Source organism: Podarcis cretensis, assembly GCF_951804945.1.
Source record: "Podarcis cretensis genome assembly, chromosome: 12".
NCBI lineage: Eukaryota > Metazoa > Chordata > Lepidosauria > Squamata > Lacertidae > Podarcis > Podarcis cretensis.
This window is the reverse complement of record NC_137181.1, coordinates 37166298-37187053: the sequence shown is the minus strand read 5'-3', so window position 1 is coordinate 37187053 and position 20756 is coordinate 37166298. Positions and strand designations below refer to the sequence as shown.

At 41.6% G+C, this 20756-nt stretch overlaps 1 long non-coding RNA gene across 1 annotated transcript; it reads left to right on the top strand.

The window, feature by feature from the left end:
* The first annotated feature begins 1193 nt into the window (after positions 1 to 1193).
* Positions 1194 to 3280, top strand: LOC307200108. Its single transcript, XR_013832328.1, has 3 exons — positions 1194 to 1268; positions 2810 to 2901; positions 3223 to 3280. It is a non-coding gene; the product is annotated as an uncharacterized lncRNA (long non-coding RNA).
* The last annotated feature ends 17476 nt before the right edge of the window (positions 3281 to 20756 follow it).

Below are 20756 nucleotides of genomic sequence, written 5' to 3'. Positions count from 1 at the left end.
AAGCTGCATTTTAATTAACTGTTTGTTTGTTTGTTTGTTTGTTTGTTTGTTGTTGTTGTTGTTGTTTTATATTACATTTTATTGTAATTCATATTTGGCCAGGGAGGGCGGAGTATAAATAAAAATTTATTATTATTATATAAGAGTTTAAGAATATAGTTCTACCAACCATTCCTTCCCATTGTCTATGTAGACAGCCAAGGATGCATCAGATAAGAGTGACAGATTAACACACTTGTAACAGTATGTATGGATAACTTAGAAAGATTTTAAAAAATGGAAAAATAGTGATATGCAGTTGAAAATAGGATAAATAGGGCCCGTGGAAGGGATGGGGGAAGTCAGAAGATTCAGAGTAATCTTGATATTTGGATTCAGAATTGGTTTTGTTGAATGTTTATATTCTTGAAAATTGAATAAAAAATTGTTTCAAAAAAGAAAGAGAGAAAAGAGTGTCAGATTTACCGCATTTGGTATATCAGGTTCATCTAAGTGACCGCCTTTGCTTACCTAAGAATATCCATTTTATTTTATTTGTGTTGTGTTGTGTTGTGTTGTGTTGTTTTTCAGCATGCAAGTCTACTCCAACATGCCGTCAAGTCAAGGCGCTCATCACCGGTGTTCGATGCACCATTACCAGGAAGTCGGGGAGTTGCGCACCGATTCAAGTTTCTAGATAATTACATAATTTATTAATGGCACAAAGCTGGTCTCAAGGGTATTGTGATGCCAGAAAAGTAAGATTGATCCCCCAGACCAAAGCATCATCAGATTCATAGTGGTAATAGATTCTAAAAGACACTAACATATTGCTCTGCCGAGAAGCCTAATGAATAGAATGTTAGCGCTTCATTTTGCAGCTCAGGTGACAAGCTGTACAAAGAAATAACCTGGGGAGACAGGTAAGCCATAAGGAAATGCATGTTGGGAAGAGAAAGGAACAAGTGCCCCATCATTTTGCTGTTTTGAAACTCTCATTTAGGAGGACCATTTGGGGGTAATGCAACGGCTCTGGGTATATTTGGGGAAGTCTCTGTTAGAGGTCCGCCATGGCTCAGATTCATGTTCTGCATGTTCCAGAAGCTGTACATTCAGTACTATAGGCCCGATTCTGTGGAATTCCCTCCCAGCTGAGAGTAGACAAGCTTTCTTCTCCCTCTTGAACTTCAACAGTGTTTTTTTTCCAGGGGAGACTCAACGGAATTCAGTTCTGACACCTCTCAGGTGGGCACCATTGCCATTATAAGAGAACAAGGGAGGTGTTCATGGTGAGTTTCAGTACCTATTTTTCCAGAAAAATAGCACTAAACTTCAGGCACCTTTATATTATAAATTTTAATTGATCTTATCCATTGTATGCCTTTCGATTTTCACATATACAGTGGAACCTTGGTTCTCGAACTTAATTCATTCCAGGAGTCCGTACGGCTCCCAAAACTGTTCAAAAAGCAAGACACAGCTTCTGATTGGCTGCAGGAGCTTCCTGCACTGAATTGGAAGCCACGTAAACCACGTCAGACATTTGGCTACCAAAAAATTTTGCAAACCGGAACACTTACTTCTGAGTTTGTGGTGTTCGGGAGCCGATTTGTTTGACAACTAAGCCGTTCAGGAACCAAGGTACCACTTAGAAACTTCAGTAATTCAGCAGCATATAGTTTAACTTTAAGAAAACAGAATAAGTAATATTTTACACACAAACACACACACCACAAACCCACCACATTTCCCAAGGAACTGGCCATATTTGCTTTGCTAACATTTTGTTTCTGCATTGTTGATGGTTATCTGAATATGTATTTGATTCCAGTTCAACATCTGCCTTTCCAAAATGCTTCTGCAGACATAGGTCACATTCCATCATGCAATGAATTCACACTGAAATCAGTGGAGTTCAACAGTGCACTACTATAGATGTCTACTCAGAAGTACTCAAAGTTCAAAGAGAGACTTACTCCCAGGAAAGCGTGTTAAGGATTGTAACCTAATCATGCCTAGCACTGGACTATATTGTGGCTGTAACTCCTTAGTAAAATTTTACTAAATTTTTATTTTGCTCTCCCATGCTTATTGCCCCCTCCCTTTGCCCCCAATTAATTATTTCATTTTAGAATAGATTTTATGAGGAATTTCTTTTGGGAATGCATTTAATGGGTAGGTTCATGGAGACATGCAACCCATGTAGTTTTAAGGAAGGAACACTGCCACTGTTTTAAAAGCTGTAGCCATAAGGACTACAAAACACGGAATAATTGATTAACCAAGAGTTCTTGAAGAGGATGATTTGATTAGGGTAATTTATAGAGATTGTATCTCATGTCATCCTTTGTCTTTGAAAACACAGAAGGAAATGGCTTCTGAGTACATTTAGCCGCCAGCATGAGAGATGGTGTATACTGCACGATCACTTATAAGGGACCACTCAATTCTGTACCTTTCCAGCTAGTCAAATATCCAATAACCACACACACACACACACACACACACACACACACACACACACTCCTGCCCAGACATCATAGTTCTATGAACAGGAAACTTTTCTAACATTGGCTTATAAAAATATTTGGGGTTGTTCACTGCTCTGCTCTCTGTAGCATAAACATTTATTTAAATGGGGCTGTCTTTCCAGTAATGAAGAATGAAGGAAAAACAATGGTCTGATTTTGACAAATTAACTTGTGATTTGGAGAGTCAGTGAAGCAGGGAAGAGACATTCCTAACTATACTAATTAAACGAGCTTGCAACATTTATTTTAATGCAATGGAACCAGCCATATGAAGATGAACATTTTAATTTATTTTGCAGTGACATTATGAAAAATTTCTCTGCTACAGATTATCTACAAAAACAAATCTCATCAGCATCTAGGTTTTGTGCATGAAATTTACATCCCTCGCGTAAGTCTGACCTTCCCCAGTGAAAACAAATGGAATGAGCTAAGTTAAAAAGTTTCTGCAAAGGTTGTCTTTCCATTGATGTGATGGTTTATGTTCAAATTACCTCTGTGAAAAACACATCCATTTTTCATGGCGCAGCGTAGATGAAAAATTCCAAATCCATTCTAGGGGGAATGCAAATATACCTCATTAGTTCAAAAACATTTTTCATGAAGGACTGCTGTGTATTCTCAGGCAGATGAGGATGTGGAATGAGCCAAGAATGAACACCACGTGTACTAATTGTTTTTAAACTTGTTCCTTTCCTGTCTGGCAACTCAGTTACCATTGCAAGAAGAAGAAGAAAAATCTTGGTGGGGGAGCACAACAGAGTCCAGCGATTATTTCAGTCTGTGCCTGTCAATATCGGAGGTTGTTGTTGTTGTTTAGTCGTTTAGTCGTGTCTGACTCTTCGTGACCCCATGGACCAGAGCACACCAGGCACTCCTGTCTTCCACTGCCTCCCGCAGTTTGGTAAGACTCATGCTGGTAGCTTCGAGAACACTGTCCATCCATCTCGTCCTCTGTCGTCCCCTTCTCCTTGTGCCCTCCATCTTTCCCAACATCAGGGTCTTTTCCAGGGAGTCTTCTCTTCTCATGAGGTGGCCAAAGTATTGAAGTCTCAGCTTCCAGATCGGAGGTAGTTTCATGAAAAGGCAGGGCATCCAACCTCCATCATCTAAATAAATAATGTTGGATGAACGAAGAGGAATATGGAGACATATGCTGTATACTGTACTTGGTCACATTGGCACAATGTGTTAGAGACTAGGGATGGAGGAGAAATTCAATTTTGCATTGTCATGAGAAACTTGTCGAACCTTCCATCCCACTTCTGGTATAAAGGCAATATACTCAGAGCAGAGAGCTAAATTGATAGTAAATAATGTAATTACAGAGGATGTGAAAATAAAGAAAGGTACAAGACAGGGATGCCCTCTCTCACCACTGTTATTCATCATGGTTCTGGAGGTCCTGCTGAGTTCTATTAGACAAAATGAATTAATAAAGGGGGTAACAGTAGGTCAAAACCAATATAAAGTTAAAGCCTTTGCCGATGATCTGGTAATCACGATGGAAGACCCGACAAGTAGTCTAAAAGAAGTTATAAAAGAAATTGATCAATTTGGAAGAGTGGCCGGATTTGTATTAAATAAAGGGAAAACTAAACTTATGGTGAAGAATTTGGATCAAAGTGTGATAGAAGAAGTGCAAAGAGAAACAGAGATGGAAGTGGCGAAGAAGGTAAAATATTTAGGAATATGGTTAACCCAAAAAAACATTGACTTATTTCAAAACAATTATGTGACAATTTGGAACAATATTAAGAGAGACCTCGAAGTGTGGAGTAGGATGAAACTATCTTTTTGGGGCAGAATCTCTTCAATCAAGATGAGTGTGCTTCCAAGGATGTTGTTTTTATTTCAAATGATTCCAATAATCAAGGGGACAAAGATCTTCAAAGACTGGCAAAGAATGATCTCAAAATATATCTGGCAGGGCAAAAAGCCACGAATACAATTTAAATTACTAACTGATGCGAAAGAAAGAGGTGGCTTCGCCCTGCCGGACCTGAAACTTTACTATGAAGCATCTTGTCTCTGTTGGATAAAGGATTGGATAACACTAAAAGACAATAAGTTATTGGATTTGGAAGGGTTTGACAATAGGTTTGGTTGGCACGCCTATTTATGGTTGGGAAAGAAGAAAGCTCACAAAAGTTTTGCCAACCACATTTTTAGAGGTGCCCTTATAGAAATATGGGATAGGTACCAAAATATTTTGGAACCAAATGTACCTCATTGGTTATCCCCACTGGTTATCCCCATGAGTGTTAAAAAGACAAACATGAGAGAGGATTGGATGACTTATGGAGACATTGTAATTAAAGAAGGGGGGAAATGGAAATTGAAGCCATATGAACAAGTTAAAAAATATGTATATGATTGGTTGCACTACTTCCAAACAAATGAAATGTTTAAGAAGGATTGTAAAGAGAGGAAATATATTGAAGGAGAGTCTAGATTTCAGAAGGAAATAATAAATAATGATTATAAGGTATTGTCAAAAATGTATAAAATACTACTGGAATGGCAAACAAAGGACGAAGAAGTTAAATCAGTTATGATACACTGGGCCAGGGATTTTGGTTATAATATACAGTTAGCAGATTGGGAGAAGGTATGGAAGGAAAATATGAAATTCACTGCATGCATGACGATAAAGGAAAATATTATGAAAATGGTATATAGATGGTATATCACTCCCGTAAAATTAGCAAAAATGTATAAGACATGTAACAAATGTTGGAAATGTAAGGAAAGGGAAGGCACATTTTATCATATGTGGTGGGAGTGTAAGAAAGTAAAAGGCTTCTGGGAAATGATATATAATGAGTTGAAAAGGATGTTTAAATACACGTTTGTGAAGAAACCAGAAGCCTTCCTGTTAGGAATTACAGGAAGAGAAATTAATAGAAGTGATTATAAACTTTTTCAATATGCAGTGACTGCGGCAAGAATTTTAATGGCTCAAAAATGGAAACAAGAAGAATTACCAACATTGGAAGAATGGAGACGGAAATTGATGGATTTTGCTGAACTAGACAAATTGACAGGAAAAATTAGATATCAGAAAGATCACAAGTTCACACAGGACTGGAGAAAGTTTACGATTTATCTGGAAAATATTTGTGATGAACAGACAACGCTAGTTGGATTTAAAGAGGCTTTGTGATGAGAAAGGGTATTGTGAGAGGGATAAGAGCTGTAAAGATTAATCAACTGGCAATACAATCATAAAGAAAATGTGAAATAAATTTAAAATTATGAGGATTGTGGAGGGAGCGGGGGGAAGTTCAAAAGAATTTGGTATTATAGTGGATATGAATGTGTCATTTAAATCTGTAAAAGAAAATTTTTCTAAAAAATTAATAAAAAAAAAAGAGAAACTTGTCGAACCAGTATGTGAACTGAAACAGAAGCATTCTTCAAAATCTGCACTTCTCTGAATTTTGCAACCAAACAATATGTGTAAAGTTGTACATATTAGGGGAAAGCATACATAAAAATGCATAGCTCAGATATATACAATACAAAAATGTACTGCTGCTTGCAAAGATGTTTACACGGGTCCAAATCCATACAAAAATGTGTGTGTGTGTGTGTGTGTGTGTGTGTGTGTAGGCAGGAAGAACCAACCGCACAAATATAAGATGGAGGACATCTGGCTTACTAGCAATACATGTGAAAAGGATATGGGGTCTTAGTGGACCACAAGCTTAACATGAGTCAACAGTGTGATGCAGCAGCTAAAAAAAAGAGAGAGAAAAGCTAATTCCATTCAAGGGTTCCCATATGTCCTCTTTTCCAGGACACGTCCTCTTTTTCATGGGTAGTCATCGTAACAATCCATAGTTTAAAGCAGAAGTTGGCAAATGTGTCCTCTTTTTTGCTCTTCAAAATATGGCAACCCTATCTAGGCTGCATCAACAGAATACAGTGTCCAGATCAAGGCAAGTAAATAGTCCCACTCTCTTCTGCCTCGGTCAGACCACAACTGGAATCCTGTGTCCAGTTCTGGGCGACACAATTTAAGAAGGATATTGACACACTGGAATGTGTGCAGAGGAGGACAACCAAGGTGATCAAGGGTCTGGAAACCAAGCCTTATGAGAAGCAGTTGATGGAGCTGGATATGTTTAGCCTGGAAAAGAGGTGACTGAGAGGAAATATGATAGCCACCTTCAAATATCTCAAGGCTGTCATGTGGAAGATGGAGCAAGCTTGCTTTCTCCTGCTCTGGCGGGTAGGACTTCAAGTTTACTGTCAGAAAGTTCCTCCTGATGTTTAGTCAGCATCTCCTTTCTTGTAACTTGAATCCATTGGCTCATGCCCTACCCTCCAGAGCAGGAGAAAACAGGCTTGCTCCATCCTCTATGTGGCAACCTTGAAGATATTTGAAGATGACTATGATGTCTCCTCTCAGCCTCCTCTTTACTTCATCTCAGGCTAATATCTTGAGCACTGTCATAAGTTCCCTCATAAACGTTTATACAACACAAGCCTGCAGTGATCAGCTTTTGCCCCACACAACTCAAGCATGGAGACTGACATTTCCTGTGGCTTTCACTGATAACTCAGCGCGCATGGATTCTAGCTGACAGTAAAAAAAAACAATGAAAAGCAAATGCCATTTGATACATTGCATTTGGGAACCCCTGAATTACCAAACATAAGTTCATCTCAAGAGAAAAAGGAGGAGGAGGAGGAGAAGAGGAAGAGTTTGGAACTGATATCTCGCCTTTCACTCCCCTTAAGGAGTCTCAAAGCGGCTAACATTCTCCTTTCCCTTCCTCCCCCACAAAAAAACACTTTGTGAGGTGAGTGAGGCTGAGAGACTTCAGAGAAGTGTGACTGGCGCAAGGTCACCCAGCAGCTGCATGTGGAGGAGTGGGGAAGTGAACCTGGTTCACCAGATTACGATTCTCCCGCTCTTAACCACTACACCACACTGGCTCTCCAGAGCCCTGGTAGATAAGACCAAAGGTAAGACTAGCATCCTTTTCCACAGCAGCCAATCAGATGCCAATGAGAAGCCCTGAAGCAGGAGATGAAGGTACTCAGAGGCATCCTGCTTGTGAACCTGAAGGATGGACAGCGAGTAGCCTGAAGCTTGTTCCATACCTGCAACATGCAGCTGGTATTTGTTTGCATTTCCCTTTAAAATCCCTTAATAGACAATTGCATGGACAATCCAGAAGTCCCTTGTCCAGTAATGTTGAGACCAGATAATGGAATTACCTCTACATGTCCTCTCTTGAGGCTGCTGTAGCTAAAGGACATGCCTTGTGTGGAGAAAGTCCTAAGTTCAATATCAGAATCTCCAGGAATGGCTGAAAAAGACTGCCAGCTAAAAACCTGGAGAGATAGTGCCAGTCTCAGAAGACACAATACTGAGACAATATTGAGCTAGATGGTTCATGAGCAGCATGAATTAACATGTTGTCCATTCATGTTAAACCATAGCCTTATTTTATTTTATTTTATTTTATTTTATTTTATTTTATTTTATTTTATTTTATTTTATTTTATTTTATTTTATTTTATTTTATTTTATTTTATTTTATTTTATTTTATTTTATTTTATTTTATTTTATTGTTTAGCATGATGTCTGAACCAGGCCATTGTAAGTTCATATCACTAGATTTTTCAACCATACACATCATCATCAGATCTATTCTCTCCATCATGCAAGTAACATCAGAGCAGGAAATTATACATTCTTGTGTTCAAAACAACTGATAACAATCTGTCTCCACGTCAGAGAAGGTTCTTATAAATTGGATGCACAGCAGGGGGAACCTATTACAATACAACAAGCTTTCCCACCCTGTCTATTTGGTTGGTTACCCTTCTAAAGGCAGCTGCATAGGGACACAGATATATAAAACATATTCCTCTTCTTTTAAGGATTACTTCGGGTAAGTTGAAAATCGCTATGCGGCCTATCTCTAGCCTAAGGCCGCAGGCTAGCAGTTGAATTTCTTACTTGCAAGACTTTGCCTAAGATGAAGTTCAAAGTCATTCAGAAGCGTTTGCCTGGCACCTGCTTCGTATAACATAGACAGGTGGTTAAAAAACTGTTTTATTTTCTCAGGTTTTAATCAACACATTGTGGCTGTTTTTTGGAGCTGCTTTGGAGCTGTTGTTATTACACTATGTATTGCTTTGTGCTTTATTCTCTGTTTTATTGAATTTGTGTGTAGCCATTTTACACTTTATTGTTTCATTTTTGGAAGCCACCTTGGATTTATATGTGTGTGTGTGCACATGTGCCATGTAGTTCCCAGTGATCAGCTGATTGATGGCACTTGCCAAGAGCTACGCACAGGGATTTAAAGATGCCATCGATCAGCTGAGAGTTGGTACCTGCAACCTCACTTTGACCCCACCATGTCTCTCCCCATCCTATACCTGATGTCAAATATGACAGGTGTAGGTGGGCATGGAGGCAGGTAGACATGGAGTGGCCAAAATGGCCTTCTGGGTAACATGAGGAGGCCTGATTCAGCCAGAGGTTTCCCAACACTGAAATAGACAAATAAACAATAAACCGAGTGTGCAACACAGGAGCCCACTACAGCAGCTCAGCTAGACACATTACTTTTTTTTTTTCAGAGACTACAGCAACAAACACAGCATCTTAAAAAGTAGAGACATCACCTTGCCAACAAAGGTCCGTATAGTAAAAGCTAAGTGAAAGCTGAACCATAAAGAAGGCTGATCGCCGAAGAATTGATGCTTTTGAATTATGGTGCTGGAGGAGACTCTTGAGAGTCCCATGGACTGCAAGAAGATCAAACCTCTCCATTCTGAAGGAAATCAGCCCTGAGTGCTCACTGGAAGGACAGATCCTGAAGCTGAGACTCCAATACTTTGGCCACCTCATGAGAAGAGAAGACTCCCTGGAAAAGACCCTGATGTTGGGAAAGATTGAGGGCACAAGGAGAAGAGGACGACGGAGGACGAGATGGTTGGACAGTGTTCTCAAAGCTACCAGCATGAGTTTGACCAAACTGCAGGAGGCAGTGGAAGACAGGAGTGCCTGGCGTGCTCTGGTCCATGGGGTCACGAAGAGTCGGACAAGACTAAACGACTAAACAACAACAACAGCAACAAAGGGATGTAAGGTCTCTTACTGTCACTAACTCTGCCCTCAGTATATCACCAAACCTGGAGAAAGAGGAGTTCAAGCTTCTGAATTCTCTTGTCCTCTTGCTCTGGCTTCAAAATCCGTCTCGTCACAAATATAGCTCCTCCTGGTGGCCACTGAAAATGCATCAGGTGCATATTCCTGCTTTCCTGTGGTCAAAGAACATGGCGGCTTAGATGTTTATGGTTGTTCCAGCTCCCCATAATTTAGCAGTGCGAGACAATGACAGTGAACTGGGAGGAATATGGAAATCAGCTTTCTGTTTTCAAGATGCAACCCCAGTTTTCTAGAGATTAATTTTATGTATAAAGTTTTACATCTCAGAGTGTGATCAGCATTTTCCCCCCTTGGATGACTCTAAGTAAATGCATTTTTGAGTTTGGGAATTCATCATGTCTGATTAATGATGTGTATATAGAGCTTCCTGTATCATTTTCCTTCTTTTGGTCTTTCTTATTCAAGTTGTTTGCTGTACTCCAACCCTGCGGATAGATGGTTCCGCAGTGATAGATGTAAAGTTTGCATAAGACATGTAACAGCAGGACAGCCTATTATCACTGTACATTTTCCATGGCTGTGCAAACCTCTGTAGGCTATTTTATTGCTAATAGATCTGCAGAGAAACAGTCATGATTTTACGACTCTTTTTAAAATGGAAATTCATGTTTGAGAAATACAACTGGGGGGGGGGGGAACAGATGTAAACCACTTAAGCATTTGCAGAAAATTGAGATGCATGCTCTTATTTACAGAGCCACAATGCTGCCATCTCTTCACTTTTGAAACTAAAATAAGCAATCTGTTTACCACGGAAGATGAGGAACGATAAACTTGCACATCCTGGCCCCCTCCGCTCTACAAAGCAATAGACAGTGTCACTGTTTCTGTGCTTAATGACACAGACGAAATGGGATGACAATTTTCCCCCACCCAGATTTTATTGCCTATAACACATTCCCCTCTGTAATATATATAGAAGTGACATGAGAGTAGGAAAAGGTTTCAGCATAACTGTGAGTTTACATTTAAATTATGTTATAAAAGCCAAAAATGGTTGCCCAGCACATTACAGGGGTTACCTAGGTATTTAAAGTAATCTGGTTATCAATTTCAGAAACCTAAAGAGCAGCCATTGCAAAGCATTTAGATACAGATCAAAGAACTGGGTATCCTCAGCCATTTCTGAGCCAATGTTGCAGCCCAGTCTAATATATTCTGATTTTGCGGAGAAATGTGAGGATGCACTGGCAAATCTGAACCGAGGACCCAAATGTACAACAGCCGCTAGTTGCAAAGGTTCTAGATTCCTTGGTAAGGCGCTTGTTTTTCAATGTGAGCAAGATCTCAGTGCCTGGGATCAAACAAAAATATATGCTGTAATAATGAAGGCAAGAGTGCCTCAAAGCAGGTTGCAGCTTCTCAGTACTAGGTAATCACAGAAACACCCCAAACAGTTGGAGTTAGGGAAGATAGCCTTCAACTAGACAGTAAAGCTTCCAAGCAGCCTTGGTGCTGAAATGTGTTTTGTTTTTGTTTTTCAAAAAAAGAAGAAAAGAAGCTGGCTTCTAGAAACTCACACCAACACTTTTGCATCATAAACAGTACCGGCAAATGGCAGTTTTCTGTGAAAAACAAACCAAAGTTATAAATCCCAGGACAGCCATGGTTAGTATTTGAATGCTGACATGAGATCAGGGGTGGCCCCTCCTGTTTTGCCTGCCACTCCCGCTCCCCGGAGGGATCTGGGTGATCTTATGGGGCTCTCGTGAGATCTCACTTGAACCAACCCCGGTAAGGGAGGGTGGACGGCAGACTTCTCACTTACACTGGAGGAAGACGCAAATGGTGGAAACTGAATCAGCTTACTTCTGTAGTCAGTGCATGGCTTCCGCACACAGGAATAGGCCGCACATTTCCAAAACACTTGAAGTGAATTTTTGAGAAGCTTACTCTTAAACTTTTGCAAAACGAAAAAAAAATTCTAATTACTATATCCAAAAGCTTTTTTGACCCTTTGCACTAAAACAAGGAAACCACAGCAGCAGAGGAAAGGGACAGATTTTTCCAACAGCTGTCTAACATTTCTGTCAGCGTTGACACGAAATACATTTAAAAGCCTCAGAAAATCATCAGAACATTTAGAGCCCAGTGATGACAATTTCCAATCTCCAGTTGCAAATTTGGAATGGCTTTCAGTATTTCAGTATGAGCTTTTCAAATGAACATCTGGCAGTATTTTTTTTTTGTACAAAAGAAAGACTGAATGAAAACATCCCCCAAATATAGAAACTACCTGTCTACTTATTTTCTCAGTTCAGATACAGAGGCAGATGTTTTGGAAGAGTTTAATATAAATCTATTTTGATGTTTGCCTTTCTTAGAAAATGTTATTTATTTATTGGTGTGTGAGAAGTTCTGAGCTGCTACTTTCAGCCACATGGCTTTAACCAACCTCTCTTGTTTTAGACAAGAACGGAGCCTGAAAATAACCTATACCAATAGTTTAGGAACTTTTACCATTTAGTAACCAAGCTATAGTTTACTGCCTGTGCAACTTTTTTCTGACTGCTGCCTAGAAAAGCACATGAATCTGAGCTTTGGATAGTTTGTAAGCAAACCAGTTTATAAGATACCAAATATATGGTCTTTTTCTATGCTAGGTGAAGTGGGAAACTTTGGAAGGTGCTTTTTAAAGAGGACATTTTGGAATTCACCGGAAAGGGCACACTTTAAGGTGTTATAGCCTATATTTCCACACTTTTCTTTCCTGTGTGTTTTGCCACGTTAAATCTCTGCTGAAGTTCTGTCACCCAAGAGTACTTGCTCCAAACTCGCATCTTGGCTTTCAGTGAATTTTCCCCACACCTCGCAGGGCTGTTGTGAGGATTAAATGAGGAGGGAGAGAGACATCTATGCCACCTTTAGCTCCTTGGAAAAAAAGGTGGGCACTATAATTTAAGGGACACTTGCTCCTCCATGAAGGTGGTCTAGTTACTGAGATAGTGCTACAATTCCTATATAAAGCTCAATCTCAGAGTAAAGGTAAAGGTAAAGGGACCACTGACCTTTAGGTCCAGTTGTGGACGACTCTGGGGTTGCAACGCTCATCTTGATCTATAGGCCAAGGGAGCCGGTGTACAGCTTCTGGGTCATGTGACCAGCATGACCAAGTCGCTTCTGACCAAGCCGCTTCTGGCAAACCAGAGCAGTGCATGGAAACGCCATTTACCTTCCCACCGGAGTGGTACCTATGTATCTACTTGCACTTTTGACATGCTTTCAAACTGCTGGTTGGCAGGAGCAGGGACTGAGCAATGGGAGCTCACCCCATCGAGGGGATTCAAACTGCCGACCTTCTGATTGGCAAGCCCTAGGCTCAGTGGTTTAGACCACAGTGCCACCTGCGGCTGCTGCTGAAGCAACAACTGAGCCTTGTCTCTGGGAAACTAACAGCCCTGCCTTTGCACATCTATGTAAATCCTACTGAGTTTGATGTAACTCACTCCTAGGCAAATGTTGAACATGGTGTGCCTTTCTTCTGAGCAGATATGCATAAGACCATACTGAAGAAGAGGGGCAGGATCCTGTAAACCACAAATTTGCAATTGGCCATCAAGCCAAGCCAAAAATTGTGCAGCCCTGCATAACTCACTTTTTAAAATGCGGATAGACTTGTTCTGGGACTGGCAGTGGAGGTGGTAGTAAATACTCTTTCCCTCTCCTTTCGAACAAAGCTTTGCTTTGTGACTAATTTTGGGAATCTTGTACCATGCACTGTTGCTTAAAATGTATATTTTATTAACGGGAAAATATGCATTCTTCAATTTACTTGAACAAGAACAATCAAAGAAGGAGCTGCATTACTCTCATGAAAGAAGATCTTTGTCTTTTCAGGTAGATATGTTTAAGCCGCAGACAGCCAATTATCAGCAAAATGAATGGCTGCCTTTAATTGAAATTGTTTGCTTTGCTATTTAAGATGGTGTTGCAAAATCTATGTTTCATTCATTCTCCACATAACCTGCTAGATTAGGACTTTACTGCATTGCCCCAATTCATAGATAAGGAATGTGGCAGTTCACACAAGGGTTTTTTCCCCTTCGATATGCAAGCAGTCTCAACTGTTCATGCATTTGCATGAATAATTTAATTTGCGAGCTGTCAGATACAGCTGACAGCAATTCCCATGATCAAAGCATCTGAAAATGAGTTGCTGCGATCGTGCAAATTATTGCCTGTATCCTGGTTCATATGTTGTTCAAATGAGCATTTGTCTGAGAATGGTCAAAATATGAGAAGGTATGTGTGAATATGCAGAACACCAAACCCAGCATATTCATAAATGCAGTCAGTTTGACTGCTCTAATTTGGTATATCATCACCACCATCATCATTATTGTCAACTACCTTGAGGATTTGGAAATACTATTTGGTCAATGGCTTTAAGGGCGTGTGTTAGCCCAGAAAAGCGTAATAAAAATAAAATAAAATAATATATCAATATGTATCAAACAAAGCCATTTCCCTTCCTGAGGAAACAAAGTTGCGGGCTGGTCATGAGCTCGCCCCATGTGCAGGGGGCATGGCTAGCCCTCGCATCATAGGGAGTGCCCGGCTGTGACTCCCTTAGGCTGACCAATCCGGTCAACCAGGGGGCGTGGCTTGCTCCATTTAAGCAGCCTGTGGCCAGGGACTGGCCTGGCAGTTAGGCATTGGAGTATATGGCTGGAGGTGATGGGAGGTAGCGGCCATCACCTACCCCTTCTATTTCAAGAGTATTCTATTAAAGGAATCCGAGGGGCGTGGTCTCTGTCCGAAGCCCAGGCAGGGGCTAGGGCCATGGCACGACCCCTATCGGTGACCCTGGGGGAGATCCTAGTTGATGTGCATCAACAGGGCTCCCCCTACTGGTTGTTAACCCTTTTGAGACTTCCTGCAGGTGGGCAGGAGTCAGATATAGTCTGTTTGGGTCCAATGCCTAAGCCAATACCACTCACATTCTGCAACCAATAAAGTTGTGGCCTTTTTCAGCCCATTAACCTAAACAACTGGTGTCAAGTGTCTTTATTCCAACAAAGGGACAGGGTTCAGGACCTTGCCACACAAAACATTTTGTCTGAACCTGTCCTGGGTGGAGGTGACTTGTTGCAACTACCTAGCTAATTCATGGATGGGGCTATTGAACAAGTATTCCCCTCCCTTCCAGACTGAAAGTCTTCTGGCCAACCTGAATTTTAGAAAGATGGATGAGCAGAGCTTCCCACACAGTCAGAATTCTTCCCATTATATAGAGATCATGGGTCACACTGTCCCTGAAATTACACATGCGCATAGCCCCAAAATGCAAAACAGCAACATGGGGTCCTTAGGTCAGAGATAGGGAGCCTGTAGCCCTTCAGAGGCTGTTGGACAAATGAAATGAATTTGGATATGCAGAAGATATTAAAAAATAAATTTAAGGAACCACACAAAAAGGGGGGAGGAAGTCAAACTCTGAAATGTTAACTTGATTCTAAAACTAATGAAATGTATAAACTTGAAAGTATAAATAAACACTTAAAAAAAGAAGAAGACTCTCCTTTTGTCTGTCTCGAATCTTCCAACAATTCAGCTTCATTAGATGGCCAAGGCTTCTTGTATTCTGCAACCCAAACCAGAGCTGTTTTGGTAGAGGGAGAGGTGTGCTGCTTTCCTTATACACCTCGAAATATAATGTCAGTGTTTGGAAGCATTAATGCCGAGACTATACCAAAGATCAGGAATAGTTGGCTATGCCTTCAAGATCATCTGCAGTATACACTGGTAGAATGGAACTATCAGCAAAACAGCACCTCACAAACAAGGTATTTTCCCTTATTTTTAGTTGGGTTGTTTTTTTAAGGTTTGTTGTTGATGATAAGTGACAGAGTTTTTTGTCTGTTCTGAATTAGATGTATATTCTGCAGCTCAGCTCATCAGTTACCCTCACTCAGCATGGCTGGGAAAAGACAAAAGAGTCTCTGCAGACTAGAAGTTAAAATGCGGGTCTGATTGACACCATCTGTGGTAAAGAATGGCTCAAATGAGTTCTCATCAGCACTCTTGCCATCGTTTCTTTGGAATAATGCTGGATAAAGTTAGCAATTTTGGGGAGGGGAGGGGAGTATTTAAGGCAAAATTCACAGAAGCCCCTTTCTTGATCAAACAAACATTCCATCAACATCCATATCCCATTCCTAGCACGAGACTGAACTTACGATAGATCTTATGATAAAGTACATGATTGCTGCTTGTTTCATTTGCTGCAGTGTTCTGAAAAGCATGAAAACCTTTCCAGCTCCGCCACAAATATTAAATATCTCAAAGAATACTCTGTTCAGATTTCTGTAGATAAGCATCCACTTAGAAAAATGAAGCTTGGTAGGTACTTAGCCATTGTTCTCACACTTAGTCTCATCATCTTTATCCTTGGAAGGAGTAATAGCATCACCGACACTTGGACAATATGGGAGTTGAGATCTCAAAGTCCTGCTGTTCCCTTCACAAAAGGAAACTGACCAGACTTTGAAATACCTTGTGGATCATTTCATTCAAAATACACTTCACACATGTGGAAAGTATGATTCCTCAGAGCCCTTCTGAAATCTGTTTATTCAAACAGTTCTGAACTATTGAGTGTTTCATTGACATGTATTGTCTGTAAGGCAACTGACAATAGTCTCATTGAGCAAGGTGGGTCTGGTGGCATCATCCCCCACAGCAAGAATGACTGAGCTATGTATCACCTAGCTTGGAACATGCAGAAGCAGATAGGATAGATGATAAGAAGAAGCAACATTTGATTTCTTGTTGGTACAAAGAACCCAGATCCCATTACAAACAGAAAGACTGGAGATGCTGAAATAAGTAATACTGAATTAGAGGGGGAGAAGATTATACCAGATGATACCATAAATTAACTAGAAAGAGCCATTAAAAAAAAGCTGGTATAAACCAATAGCATGCATGAGACAGAAAACTTAAAATGCAGAGGAATTAGCCCATAAATGTCCTTGGACATCAGAAATATTAATTCCTGGAAAATTGTGTGTTGGATGAATCTCCTTAATAATACAACTTTTACTGGGGGAAGAAACCTACAAAGAAGCATAATAGAACAAACCCTTTGACCCTTTGTTGGTTACACCACATAACTAGCCTTCCAGGTTATGGTATTTAAAAAAGCAGATCTATAGCAGTTGTTTCATATATGGAGCTTTCCGGGCAAAGGGAATAGCACCCTCTTTGGGTTGTGAAGACAAAAAAAGACCAGCAACCTCCACTCTGATTGGTGAGTAGTGACCACACCTAAGGCCTTTTGCTTACTCATGCAAATGATGCAGGCTGATAAATGTAACCTGCCAATTTCTTCTGTTGTTGCTTCTGAGGCTTGTCGCCTGATATCAAGTATTCCAGCTGTATCCCTAAATCTCATCTGTCTGATGTTAGCATCCAATAAGTCTCTGGCTTTGGTATCCTGTTTTTCTAACTCCTCATCTATTTCCCTATCTGTCTGTGTTTCCTGGAACTGCTGCAATGCCTGACATTATTCTCCCGCTCCCTACCTCGCAGATTGGATCAACGCATGCTCCCCCATGCCTTGCTTCTGGACTTTTCTTACTGGCCTGGAAATGCCAGAAGGGGCTCACAGCACACAATCTGACCTATGCTTTAAGTTTCAGAACCTGGTATTGCAAAGGCAAGTTACGTTCCGGTGAGTGCAGAGAAGAAACGCAGAAGCAATTTGCTTATGGCAAGTCCTATTGGTGTACATACATTCAGCAAATTTAGCTACATATAATTTATAGCATGGTAAAAAGTAGAGACATCACCTTGCCAACAAAGGTCCATATAGTAAAACCTATGGTTTTCCCAGTAATGATGTATGGAAGTGAGAGCTGGACCATAAATAAGGCTGATTGTCAAAGAATTGATGCTTTTGAATTATGGTGCTGGAGGAGACTCTTGAGAGTCCCATGGACTGCAAGAAGATCAAACCTATCCATTCTGAAGGAAAGCAGCCCTGAGTGCTCACTGGAAGGACAGATCCTGAAGCTGAGACTCCAATACTTTGGCCACCTCATGAGAAGAGAAGACTCCCTGGAAAAGACCCTGATGTTGGGAAAGATTGAGGGCACAAGGAGAAGGGGACAACAGAGGATGAGATGGTTGGACAGTGTTCTTGAAGCTACCAGCATGAGTTTGACCAAACTGCGGGAGGCAGTGGAAGACAGGAGTGCCTGGCGTGCTCTGGTCCATGGGGTCACGAAGAGTTGGACACGACTAAACAACTAAACAACAACAGCAACAACAATGTCTACTTAATTCAATTCAAAATCCTTTATTAGGCATAGCACACCACACATTAACAAACAAACATCATATACAGACTGTATAAGATACGGGCTCAGCAAACACATTTATGTCTACTTATTAGCTCAATTCCTATGGTGTCGCTAGAGTTAAGTGGGCAGATTATTCTACTGCTTTGTAAGGTCCAAATATTTTCATAAAGGTAAAGGTAAAGGTAAAGGTAAAGGTACCCCTGCCCGTACGGGCCAGTCTTGACAGACTCTGGGGTTGTGCGCCCATCTCACTTAAGAGGCCAGGGGCCAGCGCTGTCCGGAGACACTTCCAGGTCACGTGGCCAGCGTGACATCGCTGCTCTGGCCAGAGCCAGAGCCAGAGCCAGAGCCGCACACGGAAACGCCGTTTACCTTCCCGCTGGTAAGCGGTCCCTATTTATCTACTTGCACCCGGAGGTGCTTTCGAACTGCTAGGTTGGCAGGCGCTGGGACCGAGCAGCGGGAGCGCACCCCGCCGCAGGGATTCGAACCGCCGACCTTTCGATCGGCAAGCCCTAGGCGCTGAGGCTTTAACCCACAGCACCACCTGCGTCCCGTAATATTTTCATAGCTGTACCTAATAGTTGGGTCAAAAGGACAAAGGCCATGGAGAATCACATCATGTATGAGAGTTTTTGGTATTTCTGATACTGACTGCCACTGAGAGAGATTCAAGCACACACTGGAATGTTAGTCTTATGCATTTAGAGTGGATCAAAGTGTTATGTTGCCCTAGTGTAACAAATCCATTTAAAAACAAACAAACAGACTTTTTGCTGTTAGGAAAGTGACAGGAAAACATACTGAAAAGCATGGGATGAACAAATGATTGATGGGAAGATGTGCAAACACCCCGCAAGCAAATAAGAATGAATGCTAATTGTCATATAACCACCCTCTAAACAAATAAGAACAAGCACTCAAAAACAACTGGACATAGTCTAACCATTTCATAAACTTTGTGTATGTGAATCTGGATGAATGCTCAATAAGCAGGTCGTATGGAGGAGCCACATGGTACTAAAATCCCAAGTTACCATATTTTTCACTCTATAAGATGCACCAGACCACAAGATGCACCTAGTTTTTGGAGGAGGAAAACAAGAAAAAATATATTCTGAATCTCAGAAGCCAGAACAGCAAGAGGGATCGCTGCACAGTGAAAGCAGTGATCCGTCTTGCTGTTCTGGCTTCTGGGATAGCTGTGCAGCCTGCATGCGCTCCATAAGACGCACACACATTTCCCCTTACTTTTTAGGAGGGAAAAAGTGAGTCTTATTGAGCAAAAAATACAGTACTTTATTGCTGCCACTTGAGGGTTGGAGCAAGTGACACTCTTTTTGGCTGTAGCACATATGGAGGTAGCATGCCACTGGGAGACAGAGAGGTGATAAACCTTGCAGGACTGGTTTTCATGCATTTGACTGGCAATATTGTCAGAACAATTGACACACCAGAAGGCAAGAGATGGAGGGAAAGATGATAAATTTGTGGAGGACAGGTCCCCCCCTTTCTTATTTATAGGGGAGCAGGGGGTGTTCAACCACCAGTTACACAGGTTTGTTTTGGTGGGATTTATTGAGTATTGAGATTTTACTTTCTTGGGCTCCATGATCACTGCAGATGGTGACAGCAGCCATGAAATTAAAAGACGCCTGCTTCTTGGGAGAAAAGCAATGACAGGCCTAGACAGCATCTTGAGAAGTAGAGACATCACCTTGCCAACAAAGGTCCGTATAGTTAAACCTATGGTTTTCCCAGTAGTGATGTATGGAAGTGAGAGCTGGACCATAAAGAAGGCTGATCGCCGAAGAATTGATGCTTTTGAATTATGGTGCTGGAGGAGACTCTTGAGAGTCCCATGGACTGCAAGAAGATCAAACCTCTCCATTCTGAAGGAAATCAGCCCTGAGTGCTCACTGGAAGGACAGATTGTGAAGCTGAGGCTCCAGTACTTTGGCCACCTCATGAGAAGAGAAGACTCCCTGGAGAAGACCCTGATGTTGGGAAAGATGGAGGGCACAAGGAGAAGGGGGCGACAGAGGACGAGATGGTTGGATAGTGTTTTCGAGGTTACCAGCATGAGTCTGACCAAGCTGCGGGGGGCAGTGGAGGACAGGAGTGCCTGGCGTTCTCTGGTCCATGGGGTCACGAAGAGTCGGACACGACTAAACGACTAAACAACAACATTGAGTATTCAGATCTCATGGCTCTCACTTGTGGGGTGCCTCAGGGCTCTGTCCTCTCCCCCATGCTTTTTAACATCTATATGAAGCCGCTGGGAGAGATCATGAGGGGGTATGGGCTGGGCGTTCAACAATAAGCGGATGATACCTAGCTCTACCTCTCCTTTAAATCGGAACCAGTGAAGGCAGTAAATGTCCTGTGTGAGTTTCTGGAGGTGGTTAGAGGTGGCTAACAGATTGGAGTTGAATCCCCACAAGACAAAAATACTTTCCCCGGGCGACAGGGGGCTGGTGAGTGTAGGGAACTTCCTGGTCCTGAATGGGGCAACTGTGCCCCTGAAGGACCAGATGTGGAGCCTGGGAGTTATTTTGGACTCACAGCTGTCCGTGGAGGCGCAGGTTAATTCTGTGTCCAGGGCAACTGTCTACCAGCTCCATCTGGTACGAAGGCTGAGACCCTACCTGCCCGCACACTGTCTCACCAGAGTGGTGCATGCTCTGATTATCTCCCGCAATGCGCTCTACATGGGGCTACCTTTGGACTGGTGACTG